The following is a 17,518-nucleotide window of genomic DNA, read 5'->3' as shown; positions in this document are numbered from 1 at the left end:
TGTCAAATGGTTGTAGCAGCACACGTATTTTATACTAGAATGATGCTGGTTCAATAAATTCTTATTGCAAAATGTCCCCTTCGTTTATTCTGTATATCTTACTGAGAAGAAGTGAGTATGAGTGACTGATGGAAAAGTGCTGTACTGTTTCCACGATCCCTGAGGGGTTTGAGAGTTGTCATGTTCAGTGGTTGCCAGAAACTATTCGCTCCTTGGTAAGGGTCATGGGCGGATAGTGGCACTTTGAGCTAACTGGTCTGTAGGCCAACATATGCTGCAGGGGTGTCCGGTGTGTGCAGGGTTAGAATGCATTGTGCTTAACATTTATGTATTTATCTTAAGCACAATAAAATCTGCATTTGCGACGCATTTTAAAACAAACTCTGATTGCAGACAATGCCAAGGAGGGACAAAAACAACATACCGCAACAAAGCTCGAAGCAGAGCAACTAAAATAATTTATGAATTTATCTTCAGGACAATAAAATGTGTGTGTTTTTAATGCATTTTAAAATATAATAAATAAACTTTGGTTGGAGACAATGCCACGCTGGGGCACAAACAACATACCTCAACTAGGCTTGAAGCGGAGCAGTCGGAATTGAAAAAAGAGAATCTAGATTTCATTAAAGACATGAAGGCTAGCATTATGCATAACCTTTAATTGCCACTCCAAACTGCAGCACTTTAAAGCACATCTTAAGCACACCTAAAATTCCAGAAATAGAACTCCACTACAGCCATATAAACCGGAACCCAGCAGCCATCTTCCTCTTTTAGCTGATCCAAGGATCTTCCTGAACTTTTACCGAAGTAATACGAAAAAAGTTTAGCCTTTTTTTCCAGAGACTTCTCGCCTGCTTCCATTTTCCATCTGTAAGGATTCTCTATTTTATAAACACAGAATAACAGCGACTGAATACTGCAATTAATGCAAATCATAATACCAAAAAATATATCTTTATGTCTTAAATGATGCAAGATCTTCAACACCAAGCCTTCATCCACCCTTCTTTCTTTTTAAACCTACCTTGGAAGGGCGGGTGGGTTAATGCTATTCTCTGTGTCTTTAATGAAATTCAGATTCTCTAATCATTTAAACTAGGATAACCTACATTCCATGTCAAGACTGGAGGCTAGTATTATGCATTTTCAAAGCTGTTATACTATCACTGCTGAAACATGTTCTGTAGGCTTAACATAAAATCTTGCAAAAACACCAGCATTAGACAGTCTGCCACGTTCAGAATCTCTTCTAGGTGACCTACACACTCAAACACCTTACTTGCCATCGTGCTCCAAAGCTCAACATATCGATTGCAGATACTAATATACATCATCTCACCCAACGAGCAATAGCTGCAGCACTCACTGGATTAAATGGCCTAACATAGAAAACCAATAACTGATTTACTCCATTTTTTCTGTACTCAGCCATTCTACTCTCATACTCCTTTAACCATCATACAACACAAAATTGCGGATGGTCATCAAACCTAGAGTAAAAAATCCACAAATACATTGTCTTCATTCTTTTGAGATATTAAATATCACCCAATCTGGGTTATAAAATCTGTTACTTACTTCCAAAGCACGAACATCTGATACCCTTCTGAAAGACATTAGACATAAAAGTGTTGCAATTTTGCTACTCAACTGCCGTAAGGTTTCAAAAGAATTAGAAGGCCAACTTTCTATCCTTTTTAAAACCAAATTCACGTCCCATAAATAAGTATATTTAGGTTTAGGTGGTCTCCGTAACTTTATCCCTTTCATCACTCTACAAACCAAAACATGCCTTCCTATTGAAAATCCTTCGACTGGGGCATGCCCTGCTGCTACCACCAACCTATAACAATTAATAGTCCTATAAGAAAGATCCTTCTCAAACAATCTTAATAAATAATTAGGAAAAAACTACGGGAGATGTCTTCAGAGGATCCATGTCTCTCTCCAAGCACCAACCAACCCATTTCTTTCACACTCCAATGTATTTCTTCCTTGTTCCAGGTGCCCAAGATTACTTGAGCAACTCCTGAGCCTGTTCCGAAAGACCTTCAAACTGATAACCTTGCATGTAATCTTCAAGATCAAAAGGTTCAAGGAACCCTCTACAACCAACGGATGGATCTCTCCACCTGGACCTATTAACATCTCCTCTGACATATGAATTAAATAAGGTTCTTCTACTACCAACTCCAGCAAACCCGAAAACCGAGGTTGTGCCATCCAAAATGGCGTTATCAGAACAATCTGGCATTTCTGCCTCCTCACCGTTAACTGTACCCTCTGTATAATTGAAAATGGTGGAAAAGCATAACCCTTAAGATTCATCCACTCCTGCTGAAAAGCATCCACTGCCTTCTCTTGAGGATCCGCTCTCCAGTTGAAATATCGAGGTAACTGGAAAGACAACCTCGAGGCAAACAGTTCCACCTCCAAGGGACCCCAAACATTTTGAATTCTTTTGAACAGATTCACACTCAACTTCCAGTCGCTGTAATACAGTGAATTCCAAGCTGCTGCTACATTGAGCAGATCTGGAAGATACTACACCTGCAAACCCTTTTTTGTTCCAGACAAAAACTCCATATCTCCTTCGCTACTTGAGTCACATTCTTTGATTTGCTTCCACCCAAATTATTTATATAACGAACTGCTGATACATTGTCCATCTTCAGTAGAACATTGCAATTCTTCAATTGTTTTCCAAAACTCTGCAAAGCAAAAAGGCCTGCCTTCATCTCTAAACCATTTATATGGCTCTGACTTTCCTTTAATGACCACCCACCACCTATGTCTTCCTGTTCCAAACAAGCCCCCCAGCCAGAAAGGCTTGCATCCGTCTCAACAACAAAATCCGGACATATTCCCAAAATTGCTCTGCCATTCCATGCTTCTTAATTCTCCAACCACCAAACTAATTCTTCCTGTGCTTCGACAGAAATCTGCACCAGATCTCCATAACACAAACCCTTCCTCGGACTTTCTGCCTTCAACCTCTGCAAACCTCTGTAATGAACGGTCCCGAAAAAATCACCTGAATTGAAGAAGAAAACGAACCTATTATGCTTGCAAAAGCTCGCAAGGAAATAAATTCCTTTTTCAGAATCTGCTTTATTTTCACAACCTTCCCTTCTGGCAAACGCAAATCTGCTCACAAAGCATTCACCTGGAAACCAAGAAACATCTAATCTTGACATGGTTCCAGAACTGACTTTTCCAAATTAACAAAAAAAACAGACTCCTGAAACTGTTGAACTAAGGACAAATGATTCCTCAACTACTCCTGATTCTATGACATCAATAAGAAATCGTTGAGGTACATAATCATACAAACTCCTCTCTCTCTGAGATATGAAGCCACTGGCCTTAACACCTTTGTAAAACGCCAAATCGCCGACACCAGGCCAAATGGCAGGCAGACAAACTGATAAAGAACTCCTCTGCTATTGGTATGGTAAAATAAGCATCCTTTAGATCCAATTTTACCAACCAATTGTTTATCTCCAAGTAATCTCCTAATAGATGGATACCTTCCATCTTGAAATGCATGTAAACTAGGTACCAATTTAAACTCCTCAAGTTTATCGCAGGACACCATCCTTTGCCCTTTTTGTTACTCAAAACAACCTGCTCACATATCCCACACATCCCGATTCTACTTCCTCTATTGCTTCTTTCTTCAACATACCTTGAACCTCCGTGCTTTCCAACTCCTGTTGTTCCTTTTGAAAAAATCAGCTCTTTTGGCTCTACCTCTTGAATAGGCAATTCCCTAGATTCTATAGAATAACCCTGAATTGCCCGTAGAACCCATTCATCCTGTGTTATTTTCCTCCAGTTTTGCTGCATTTTTTAAAATCTCCCCCCTACCTTTTCTGGACAAAAACCAGGAATCATCCTCATACCTACCTATATTTCCTTGTTCGAAATGAGTCTGGGTTGACGTCCTCTGATGCCTCTTCCTCTCTGAAGATAAAATCCGGTCGCTGACTGGAACCCTCTAAAAGATGGCCTTCCGAAAGATTGATATTGGAACCTTGTATTAAATTGGCTGGAGAAACGTCCCTTTGATCCAGCCCTGTCAAAAACACGTCCCACAAAAATGTTCCTATGGCAACTCTGTGCCTTATCAAGGCTAGTGAAGGTGGGCACGTATTTTCCCACTCCTTTCATTAGTCCGTCACCAAAGAAATAATCCTTCAGATCCTCGCTAGATTCCCTTCTAGCAAAATCCCCCAATTTCGGGCTAATGCGCATGAGGACTGCTTACGTATTTCCACAATAATGGCTGCCTTTGTGTTCCCAAGGAAACACACCTCTCTTTGAGACCAACCACTTAAGAGCTCTGTATCCACAGAGACTGATTTATTTTTGGCTTTTTCAGCCATATCCAAAATCGTTGCAAGTGGACCAATAACATGCAGCAAATGATACTGGCTCTGTTTAAGTGCCCTTTCCAATCCCTTCCTGGGATCACGACCCATCTTGAATAAAAAACAAATCAGATCCGGATCTAGAGCTGCAGTCGCAACTAGCTTTATTATTTATTACTGGGCGAGAATGCTCCGCCTGCATCACAGACCTAACTTCCTTTTCGAAAGGCTATTTGATCCACATGGCTATAAATTCTGCAATATTCGCAAGCGGCCACCAGACTGCACTTCTAAGGTGCCTAATTAAATCTGGACTGAACATATGAATGCCCTGAAGGTCTTTTACCAATCCTTATAAATTCATCAAAATTCTCAACATCATGGCTGTATGAATTATCATCATCAGGTCCTTCCTGATTCTCATGTGTGCCGCTATGGACACCCACTTTTGTGCTGCGCTTTGCACCTTCTCTTTGTGTGGTGTCAAGAACATCCTTTTTTGCCAGGCTACAAACCTATCATCTTCTCTCTCTACGTTCTTCCTCTTCATTTTCCTTTTCCCTGACATGCTATTAGCTTGTTTGCTCTCCTCCTCCTCTAATGACCAAAACTCCTCATCAGAAACATCTGTTCCCTTTCTTTTTCTTTTAAAAACTGAACCCAAAATTTCCTTAACCGAAGTCCTTACCTCTTCTTGTACCAATTTCTTAACCAAATCACTATTTGATTCCATATCCATGGATACACCCCCTTTACTCATATTGGTTCAACGTGAATCCCTCTAGTTCTTCACTTGAAAATAAATAATTTTTACTCTCTCCCTAAAATCTACCTCAAACTCCAATATCTTCGTTTTCCAGATTTTTTTTATACAACTCTCAGTGCTAAGAGCGTCATCTCAAATCTAACTATTTGTAACTGATTGTAACAATAAAAATCTCTTCAACGGACACTGTTGCCGAGAATGGCTACCCTGTATGCTAAATTTGCCACACGCAGACAAGACGTCAATGCGTAAAGCTTTCACCTCTGTTTCCTCATTTTGTTTGTTTTTTATTTAAATGTAGTCACACCTGGCTTACAATTCCCTGGGTTGCCGAGAGAAGTGTTCTGCAAGCAACCCGTATGCTCACAATGGCAGCACCCAATTCAGTGACGCTAGTGCATACCCAACGGGCAACATCAATGAGCTACTGGTGTCGTCGAGGGCTTGTCTTGGATGAGTTCTCGAGCACGAAATCACAAAGCACTTCCACTTCCCGATATAGAGAAAAACTGACAAAGCACGAGGTACATACAAACGTGTATACGTTTGATTTTTTTGCTGCTGTTATCGTTTAGCCTACGTACTTTCTAATCATGAAAAAAATATATACATATTTATTTTAACATCTTACCCTCCTCACCAGAATTCGTATCCTTAACTAACTTAATCCACATACTAAATTAATCTCATAAATTGGGATAAGACCATTTACGCATTTTTAAAAGCAAACACATCTAAATATATTTAAATCATATAACATAAATTAAAACAATGCAAACTAAAAAATAATCAATCATAAAATCAAGAAACCTATATATAAAAATTAAAACAAGTGCTAGTAGATACTTAACTGACAGGAGCAGCAAATAAAAGAGGAAGATGGCTGCTGTGTTCTGGTTTATATGGACTGTAGTGGAGTTCTAATTCTGGAACTTTCCGTGTGCTTAAGATATACTTCAAAAAGTGCTGCATTTCTAGCAATAAAAGGTTATGCAAAATGCTAGCCTCTGGTTTTGACATGAAATCTATGAGAATGAGAAACTCAGAAGTCCGCGGAAGAGCAGAAGAATTCCTTCACTTAGAGGACATTAAATGAAAGTTTCTCTTGGCAGTGTGGTTGTCCGTGGTATTTCAAACCGTATCTTAGCAAGGGATAATTCACAGGACATATTAGTAGAATACGAGTCATCATCTTAGACATAACCAGCCATATGCACCAGAGAGAAATGAAGCTGCTATAAAAGTTAACCTTTGTAAGAGTTAACATGGAACCTTAGAAGTAAGCAGCCATGTGCAGGGGGTAGGAATGAAGTTGCCCTGAAAGTCAGCGTTTGAGAAGTTCACATGAGCCTTTAGACTTAATCAGACATAACCAGCTATATGCAACTGGGAGGACTGGAGCTGCACTGAGTTGTCCTTTGTAGGAGTTCACAGAGGCACTTAGATATCACCAGCCATACACATGAGTGAAGAATGGAGCTGGCTGAAAGTCAGCCTTGGTAGGAGTTCACATGAGCCCTGAGACATAACCAGCCATACAAATGAGTGAGAATGGATCTGTGCTGAAAGTCAGCCTTGGTAGGAGTTCACATGAGCCCTGAGACATAACCATCCATACAAATGAGTGAGAATGGATCTGTGCTGAAAGTCAGCCTTTGTAGCTCACATGGGCTCTTAGCCGAAACGAGCCATACAAAAGAGTCGGCACAGCTGGAATGAACTAAGAGTACAACTCCCAGAATGCAATGGGTTGTTAAATGAAAGTCCACTGCGGGAGCACTGTCTCCTTGATGACATGGAACCATCTGGCAAACATAATCTCGCCATACAGTTAGATAGCTGAGAAGGTTAACACAATTGCTGCAGGCATGTGCAGGCCACTGAGAGACTATAGTTCAAGTGCATCATATTGCAGAGATTTACTAAAGAGCACAACCTGTCACATGAGAGGATTAGACAGAATTGTATGTTTTGTCAACTGGCTCGTTTTCACCAGCATGACTTGCTGTCAGTCCTCGTTTTTCAGTCAACAGAACTCAGCATTCTGTGCCTAGCGATGGTTCATTCTTAAAATCGTAAGTTAATAATACAAGTCCCAACATGCTTGTGATTCTGCTTAACATGCAGGACTGATTGAGAGTACCCCGAGTGACATGGTGTCAGATGACAGCTCCTTCCGCTTTTATCCCACATGTTTTCAATTCTGGTGCTCGTAGTTTTGTACGTTGAATGGAAACATTTAAACTACAGGAGGCAGAATGCATAGTGGTGTGTGCTAAACCAGCAGGGGACTTGTAATTCTCACACCACACCCAGTTATGGCAGTGTTGTAATTATTATTCAAACAGTAACCCAGTCAGTGCTTCCATGCGGCCACGTACAATGTGATATTTTCATCAAGTCCTGACTTTGAGCCCACAGTCCTTCACCCAAACATACTTCTACTTTCTCTTGCCCCACTGACCCCACCTGCATCTTGAGATCTGGAAACCACTGGTCTGAAACTCAGGGGCATATTTACAAGCGGATACCACCACCAGAACATCACTTTTAGTGACCTTTTGGTGGCGATATACCATTCTCCATATTTACAAAGCGGCGTTAAGCCACTTTTTGTAGCTTAACGCCACCTTGTAAATAAGGCCCCTTTACATGATCCTAGTGAGCCTGCAGCACGTATTGTGAAACCCACTTAAGTAGCACCTTGAAACATGCCCCATGTCTGCCATTACAGCCTAAATGTAGTTTTGAATTACTATGTTGACTAGGAATTAAAACACCCATGCCAATCCTTAAACTCCCTTTTTAGTACATATCATATAAGTTACCCCTAAAGTAGGCCCTAGGTAGCCCATAGGGCAAGGTGCTGTGTCATTAAAAGGTTGGGCATGTACGTTTAAGTTTTACATGTTCTGGTAGTGAAAATCTCCCAAATTCGATTTTCACTACTCTGAGGTCTTCCCCTCCCATGGAATAACATTGTGGATTCTTTATTACATTTAATAAGCTGCAATTTCCAATTGGGCGCTGGAAGCTATGTCATGTTTGGTGACTTTTGAAGAATTTTAGTGAAAAGCATAATTTAATAGTAAAGTTGGTTTTTTTTATTACAATTTTAGAAATGCCACTTTTAGCAATTTGGCATTTTTGTGTCCTTAGCCTTTTTGTGCCTGTAGCTTGGCCTGGATCACATGACTGGATGTAAATGACAGAATTCTTCCTAGATAATCACACACTAGAGGGATCACGTGTGCCTCAATGGGCCATCTGCTGGAAGGATGGAGTGTGCTGTTCTGGCATTAGCTGGCATCTCTAGGGCCATGCGAACAACCACTTGCTATTCTACGAGGCACACACTACATGGTAGGAGTCATGCCAATGGTATAGGAGGACAAGATTGGCTACATTGCCTTCATAGGGCTCATTGTACCTTATGTACGCCTGGTGAGCTTCCAGCATGTCGAACTATGTAAAGCAGCCATACAATATCGCCCTGGTGTTATTTTTGCTGGGGAATTGGCTGGGACTGCACCATTCTACAGGGACTACATGTCCCAACACACCTTGAGCGGCAGCCATTTTTGGAGGGGCAATGCTATAAAAGCAGCCCCGCCCAGCACCGCATGCTCATTATTATTGATGCTGCGCCTAACGCAGGTTCCCTCACGGTGGCCCACACAAGGAGAAAACAGCTGATGCATCTCTTGCGAGCAGCTTGCGCATCTCCAGCTGCTCCAGAACCCGAGACTGGGGCAGTGATTGGCATGGGATTCCAAAGATTTGTTGTCTTTGTTTAGCCCGCAGCAAGAAATCACTTCTAAGACCTGACGGATCTCCCCGCTAAGCACGCTGCACTTGAGATATCGCCCGTGTAAGACTTCAATCCTCCCTGATAAGAGTGCTGTGCTGGTATGTCGCACTCGCGAGGCAGGTCCCGAGAGGAGTGACATTGTTTTAAACCAGAGACTGAGAAAAGCAAGGAAAATAGGACTGTTTGAGATTTTCGCCAATAAGCCTTATATATAAATCGTGCCAAAACAGCTTGTGATTGAACTCCATTTGACATTTGCTTGCAGATCAAAACTATACAAACAGACAAGACCTTCCAGAATGGTTTTATGGTATGTGATATTATGAATGAAGTATCTTTATTTGATCAAGAATGCAGTGATTGTCAGTAGGGAATACTAGATGCAGAATTAAACTGTGTACTTTATTTCTTATGGTTTTCAATGCTACCAACCATTCATACACAAAGAAGCATAACAGGCTTACAATTACAGGTAATGGCGCATCGAGACCCTATATATAAACATATTTAGATAAGGACAGTCCAAACAAAATTCAAACCTTTGTTGACATTCTGTTTTCAGATCTCTCTTCCCTGCTGTTCCCTCCGTACCACCCTTTCCCTCACTTTGCCATTCCAATAACCTCTGCTATCATAGCAAGCGGACTTGGCGGTGCCTGGAGGTGGACCTCTGAAATTCATTGCACAAGTCTTGAGGAACGACGGTGTCCGCAAAAGGTGGAACAGAGCACAAACCTCCTTCCACCTGAATAGCCTGTGTTCTGACTTCATACAAAGGGCTTAATGACACATTATCACTGCAGCCAGCTTGGAGCCAGGTAGAGGGGGCATGAAATTCCATGCCCTTCAAAGCCACTGTTTAAAGGCTTGTAACACCTTCCAGGACCAGGGCACCAGGGTATAAATGTAGTACCTCAGTCACCAACTCTTCAGTAAACCTCTGGACCTCTAGCTACTCTACCAGGAAGGGGGACTGCTATGCTGATAAAAGGACTGCCACTATGCTGGACTGATGACCTGCTGCTGCTTTGCTGTGTTGCTGCCTTTCTGCCCTGCTGCTCTCTCGCGTGGGGAAGAAGAACTTGACCTACAACTTCATCTTGAACCAGGGCTACCACAGTGACTCCAATAGCTGGTCTGCTGGCCTTCTGATCTGAGCCTCAGGGACATAAAAACACTCCCCAGCATCCTGCACCATCACCCGGACCCAGCTGAAGTGTGTTCCTGATCCTAAGTGGTGCCCTAGTTGTGGCACAGTTAGTGTGGCTCAAAATGCTGAAATCAAGCTCTTGGGCTCTTCACAACCATGAACGGGCCAGTTTGCACCATTACTTTGCTGCTCGCACCATGATTCAGTGCATAGCTCCATCAACCCCACCATTCGCACAACAGCATCGACTGCTCATGGGGACCACCAACGCGAAGCTCCAGCAATGCCAACCACGACGCCTGGACTACTCTTCGCGTTACGCCTACAGCCTCTTGTGATGTTCTCCCTGCTCCTAGGAGCCCACTCCATTGCAAATGGGACTTGAGAAGGTAAAACTTCAGCAGGCCTATCTTGGTGACTGTAGCCAACCTGCACTCCAGATATCCATAGTTGGCGGTCTGTGCTTTTTGTTGCTATTTTCACCGACATCTTTAAAAAATCTTTAAAAAATAAAATTCCTAACTACGGTTCTACTGATTGTATTTGGTTAGTTTTTACATCAAATACTTTATTAAAATGTACTCAGGTTTTCTAAAGTGGTTTGGGATTTTTCTTGTGTTGTGTTTTTACTTCAATACTGTTTGTTTGCTATATAAATAATTTACACATTGCCTCTAAGTTAGGCCTGGCTGCTTTTTGTGCAAAGCTATCCAAGGTTTAGAACAGGTTAATTTGGTGACCTTTTGTGAATCACCTCACAAGGGATTGTGACTGTTGTTGACACCCCAGTCAACCAACAACATAATGTCTAACAGAGACCATTATACTTTGCAAATAGTATTATGGCCTGTCTGGTTGACAGAAGTGCCAGAGATCTATTACTTTCATCACCTAGATGCATTTTCAATGCAGAAGGTACTTTCTGTAAAAGACCATACACTACCAAATGCCTTTTTACCCCATTTTACTTATATATTTAGAAATAATGTGTTTCTGAATGCATAAGTTGGCAACGTTTTTGTGAGAATTATCTCTAACTATCACATCTGCACTATCTACTTACTCTCCCTTGCGCTTAAAGGTTTTTCCGCCAGTGTTGATGCCTGCTAATTCAGAATTATTGAGATTTTTAAAACTCATGTAAGGTTTGTTAACTGACACCGCTGGCAATCACTGTGAAAATTGTTCCAGCACCACTGCTGAAAAATAAATCTGCAGTATAGAATTTATCTAGATACAAGTTATGACCCTTGTTCAATAAGGGAACCACAAGATAACATACAATTTTCTCACTTGTAGCTAAAGGCTCATGGCAAAACGTTAATGAGATACTAGAGGGCATCCCAGTGCAGACTTGTAGGCTGTAGGCATTGTCAGTAGAGTTTTCACATAGTAGGTACTTATTTATTTTATTTACTTATTTATTTATTTAATGCAATTTTATATAGCGCAAACTTTACCCAAAGGTGTCAGAGCGCATTACAAAAAAAAATACATTACATAAGGACTTCGGAGTACATGAGTTACATAAAAGATACAAGAGTTACATAAAAGATACAAACAGAAAAACTCTAAATTCACAAAAGAATGGTAGTAAGTACATACGTCTACTACAGATACTAGTGGTAAGAGTTGCATATATACAAGTTGAAAATTCACTCAAGGAAAAGATACAAACAGAAAAACTCTAAATTTACATAAGAATGGCAGCAAATACATACGTCTACTACAGATACTAGTGGTTAGAGTTACATATTTACAAGTTGCAAATAACTCAAGATTACATTTTAAAAAGCGATTAGGGTTGGACAATTATATATTACATATTTACAGAGCATGACATTATTGCCCTTGGTCAGCCAGGAGTTCAGGTGGTGTTGCACTTAAGAGCGATGGTCTTGGGTCCGTAGGGATCCCCAAATTTGAGGTAGAGATGGCCGTAGGGGTATAAGGCTGGGTGGTGGTAGGCGGTACAATTTGATACCATGTCAATCTCTCTTGTTTTGAGCTTCTACTTACACAGCAGCAGTCACTTGAATAACTCCAGGGATTCATCCATAATGATGTTCTGTTCAGGTGTATACATTTCTATAAACTGCCGGGGAGAGTGGTCAAGCTCAGGCTGAACCTTAAACAGATGATCAGAGTCTAGATAGTCTCTGGACAGGAAATGCAGCATGGACTGCAGAATCCATCTTCGGATTTCACCGGACACTTTCTCCTTCTCCAGAAGCGGAACTTTCCTAAAGTCCTCCATTGGAAACAACAGCTGTTTCCGACACCACTTCACACCTATGCACCCGGCTTCTCTGGGGTAGGTAACGTGGGTACTAGGGTATCCATGGGTGGGGTGGCTCTCCAATCTTCTGTCTTCCACGGGGTTTCTTTAGGGTCCATTGGGAAGGGTCATTTTTATTCAAAAATCCAACCACGACTTACACGATGATTTGTATGGAGAACGCGGTCATGTTCCCACACTGCACACACTCTCCATTGGGTTCCTAGTCACTCACCTTGGGTGATTCCTTGGGGGCCCAGCACTTCTACGTCCTCTAGACATTGTCTTGACACAAGTCGTGGTTCTTATACCACTTTCTTAATATATGGTTTGGTCCCCCCCCCCCGGGGTTCACTGTGTATTCTGTGCTACTTACGTGATTTCTATGCAAAGTATTGTGTGCACTGTGCATATCTCTGGGTAAGAGATATATAAACATGTTAAAGAGTATTATATAATAAATACATATATTTATAAATACCTTGTTTGGTTCTTTTTCATTTAATCTATACCTATAAGATTCAATTCTGGTAAAATAAGCTGCTTTACACTCCTTCTGGACTTAGCCTGAAGGCTGCTCTCCACAGCTACCACTTAGAGAGCTTTCGATGATTGTCTAAGACCTCCTAAATCACCATAAGTGTTGTCTGGAAAGTTTCATAAGTGTACATCATATACCAGGCCAACCTCTCACAATCCTGGAACCTGTACCTGAACGGTCGCTGGTAATTCTGATCCTGGAGCTACCTCAATTGCTACCTCAACTGCGGGTTTAGTCTCACAAATGCAAGGTCTAAATGGTATTAGTGATAGAGAAACTGAGTTAGTGGCACACTCTGCACATTTATTCAACCAACCTCCAAATTAAAAAAAGAGAAAACAAGGTATGAGTAAGCCATGTAAGAAGTCCCAGCCAACTCAAGATTGCTCAGTTCAAACCTCAGCCGTTCTTATAATTGAGTGTGGAGGGAGTAGCCAATGATCATAAAGACATTGATAATAACATTGAAATTGTCGGGCATGAGGTATTGAAGGGCATTCAAAAACAGGTTATGGAAATATGTACCCAGTTCCTATAAAAGGTTTAACTAATCCTGACTAATGTCTGTCCCAAAAGTTATTGTAAGCTGTCAGGCATAGTAGATCAATCAGTGGCCAGGAAGCACTCATCACTACCAACCCATAAAGAGGTCCTTAGTCGACCATGTCACACTGAAACTTCATTATTTGTCCCAATGCTCACCATCGAAGCTACTTATAAAAATACTGAGAATCCTCACCATGGAGTTACCTATCATGCCCCTACACAATCTGAGGGTCAATGCACAAACCAAACAGGAATTGGCACTGATTGAGGGAAATGAAGGCCTCCCCACTGCAGTGACACCTTATGTTTACCACCAGACTTCCCCTCTTATGTTATTGTCCTGGAATATGTACCAACAGTTATGCCAGAATCAAAGGAGGGCGTTTTTTTCATTAAAACGCAAGGTGGTGCACTGGCTTGGTTCAAAAATGGGCTGCCATGATGATTTCTATAATAATATTCTTTTAGTTAGAAGGGTGGGTTGCACTGGTCCACAAAAGACGGGCACTAAAGGAGATTGTGTTGTGGTCAATTTTAAGGATCCAATATTAGTAACATCTTTTACACAATTTATCACATTTGACTATGATTCGGGATGGTATCCAAGTGCGTCCTTTGGAGTATTTCTATAGACCAACTATGATGACATCCAATCTTCCTTTATTTTCTGATCTGGGAAAAGAGGTCTAAGAGGGCACTGATATTCGTTTTAATGCTCTGATAGCAAATCACTTGAAGCCAGGGGCTTAATAGAAATAGTTGACTACCATGCCCAAGTAATGCTGTTCAATGTAATACTGTAGCAGCTCCAGCGATATGTGCTGGGTTTGAAATCTTGCACCTTGTTTCCACTAATGGAGATGCACGCTTTCCACCCTCTCCTACTAGGTCAGACAAGTGTTTAGCCTTTGTCTCTTGGAATATTTCAGGTGCTCGTATCAAAATATCAAACCTAGATTGGTTATCTTCTGTCCGCAACTTTGATATTATTTGTTGTGAAGAGACATGGAGAAGGGAGGGTTTTCATATTGATTGTTTTTATGGTTTATTTCGGCATGCTACTCCCTCACGAGCAGGTAGGGCAAAGGGAGGACTGGCTACATTAATTTAAGTTAAAACTACCCTCCATCAAACAGAGGTAGGCTGGTCCTCACCATATTTTTTGGTCACTTTACTCTCCCTCCAAACATCTTTTGATATTTTATTGATACAGTTTTACTATAATATTTGTAGTCACAGTACAGTCATCTGATAGATCAATTAGATGTTTTTTTAGAAAAAGATTTGTAGAAATAGATGTCGAACCATTTTCATAATATGGACAGGAGATTTCAATATTTCAATTTGTTAGTTTATTGGTCAACGTGCCTGTGGTTTTAACGACCTGAAAAATAATGAATTGTCCAATTTTTCCCATTTAGCATATGGAGGATCTTTAAATAGATCAATAATGTAGTATGACCTAACTTTTTAAGATGAAATGCCAGTTTCACAAATCCCTAATTTTAGCAGGAATGTGAAAGAGAGTACAATTGATTTTATATTGGCTTCATCTGATCTCTGTTAGTTTTTAATAGGGTTTGAAATAATTAGTAATTGTGGTAGTGATCACAAACCCCTCACTGCATACTGGAATAAAACTATGAATACAGGCTCATTGAGAAAGTTCCTCACCCCTGTGTAGTCTAAGTCCAAAGACATAAGGGTACAACTGGATAAGGTGGAACCAGACATTTTTATTAGCTAACTTATTACTGTGCATAAGGATGCCTTTTTAATGGTTGTCCTATGAGTTTGACCCGTGTTGTATATAAGAAAGTATAAAAAAGATATGCTTTGCTATTTCAAAAATGTTATCATGTAAGTCAGATCCCTTTGAGGCCAAACCGTGTAGATGGTTTGATGCTACTTGTTTGGCAGCCCATAAACAGTTGAAATCAGCCCTTCATTTGATCTCAAGATTCCCTCAGAAGATAAAGCTTGCACACCATATATATAAGCACACACTGGAAGTATGTAGGAAGGAGCTAAGGCGAAAGGCATAGGAAGACTTAATAGAAGTAGGGAGGGCAAGGGACACCATGAGATTTTAAGAGGTTGTAAATCGCTCTTTCTTCTCAGATCATGCATTGCCTAAGGTGGAGTCTGCTGAGTATTTGGTAATCATTTTCTGTAATTTTCTAAACAGAAGAGGTAGTGATTTGTCCTTCAGCATCAGAGGGTGAAGGGCGTTTGTTTGTTCCAGAATTATAAGCATTTTGTGATACAATAGGGGTTGAGGAAATGGCCTGGGCAATACAGAGTAGTACTGCAGGAAAAGCCCCGGATATTGATCGAGTCCCAGTAGTATTTTTAAGACAAATAGTTCTCTATGGGCCCCTTTATTACCTTTGCAATAAGAGCTGAGATAGTTGGCCCACTCCCAGGGTCATAGAGGGAATCAGCTACAGTCCCAATTTTTAAGAATGGGGTAGAAGTTCGCTGAGTTTTTATCGGCCAATTTCTTAAATGGACTCAAGTGCTAACATTTTTGGATGGGTCATTTTGTCTCACTTGGAAGCCTGGGCAGATAAAAACAAGATTTTATTGGAAACTCAGTTTGGTTTCCGGTCTGGGATTGGTACTTTGGAACAATATTTAAATTTGTACTTTTTAGGGGTTGATTACGATGTTGTTCGGAATGGCTCCGAATCTGATTTGGAACCCGTCTTTCCGACCGATTCAGAAAGCTTTCCGACTGACCAATTATGATGTTCGGAAAGAGCTCGGACTTACTGAGTCGGTTCCGAATGGCATTTGGTGGAACCGAGTCGTTCAGAGCCAACTCGTACAGGTCAACGGTCCGCGTTTCCGACCGAGCGATTACGATGTCAGATTCGGAAAGCCTTTCCGAATCTGTTGTTCCGACATGGATCGGCTGTCGGAATCTGACTTTGGGGGCTCTTAGCAGTCCCCCCCTTCACCCAGATCCTTTTGAATGGGGCCCGTGGGGGTGCACAAGGGACCCTTCTTTCCAACCATGCACAGTGTGGCAGGCTCCTATTGAAGTCTATGGGAGTCCGACTGAATCATATTCGGAACACTCATAATCAGTGGGCTGGAACCATATTTAACTTCTATAACAAACTCTAGCCATCATTTTTATCTGACTCGTTTAAGGTTGAGCAAAGTGCATTTTATTGTAGCTCTCTCCTCGCAGCTACTTTCTTTAAGACGTTGCCCCCTTGCCTCTGTGGTAATGTTTCTATACAAGGCACCTGTCACTTTATGCTGTTTTGCAAATTATACACTACCGGCCATTTTTTGTATTTGGTTCCTATTCTACGATAGCGTAATAATAGTAGATCCAATAAGCCTACAATAAAATTTTTACAGCAATTAGAGACACCGGCTACTTGCTATGCAATTTTAGATTTGATAAGAAATGCCATTATAATAAGAAAAAGGTAGGATTCATAAATTCTGAGTTGAAGGGATTATTTTTAGATGAATTCCAGTTATACCTCTTATTACAAATTTTAATTTCTCCACGAATAGCTAACATAAATGAGAAATATTGTGAGGGCTGAATTCGTTTTATTTTATGAACCCCTGACGACTTTGTATATGTTTAGAATATCCCATATATTATGAATTTTCGATGATTTGTACATATGTTTATATTACAAGTATTCTTCTTACTGAAGAAGTAGACCATTGTATACATTTTTATCTCCTTGTTTCTTTTACGGCTTTTTATGCCGAATAAAGAATAAAAAGCATTGACTGACTGACTGACTGACTGAGTGTGATTTTTGTGAGATAAGCATCATATTGAAGGCGTTTTGGTGCTACTAAAAGATCAGAGTCCAAGGCTTATAAACTTTTAGGCACTCTTCCATGTGGGCACGCGCTCTTCCCTGAGCGCTAAAAGGAAGAAGTAAAACTGCACAGTCCTTCCTGCGGTCTGTCCTTTTCTGTAGAAATGGCAGAAAGGGATAAAACGTGCTTACTGGTTTACAGAAGTGATTAGAATACCTTACAGTTCCTCTCCCTTGCCGTATCTCC

The sequence above is a fragment of the Triturus cristatus genome, chromosome 2_1 (genome assembly GCF_964204655.1).
Source record: "Triturus cristatus chromosome 2_1, aTriCri1.1, whole genome shotgun sequence".
Classification (NCBI taxonomy): Eukaryota; Metazoa; Chordata; class Amphibia; order Caudata; family Salamandridae; genus Triturus; species Triturus cristatus.
The sequence above is the reverse complement of the archived record's forward strand: the minus strand, read 5'-3'. Positions refer to the sequence as shown.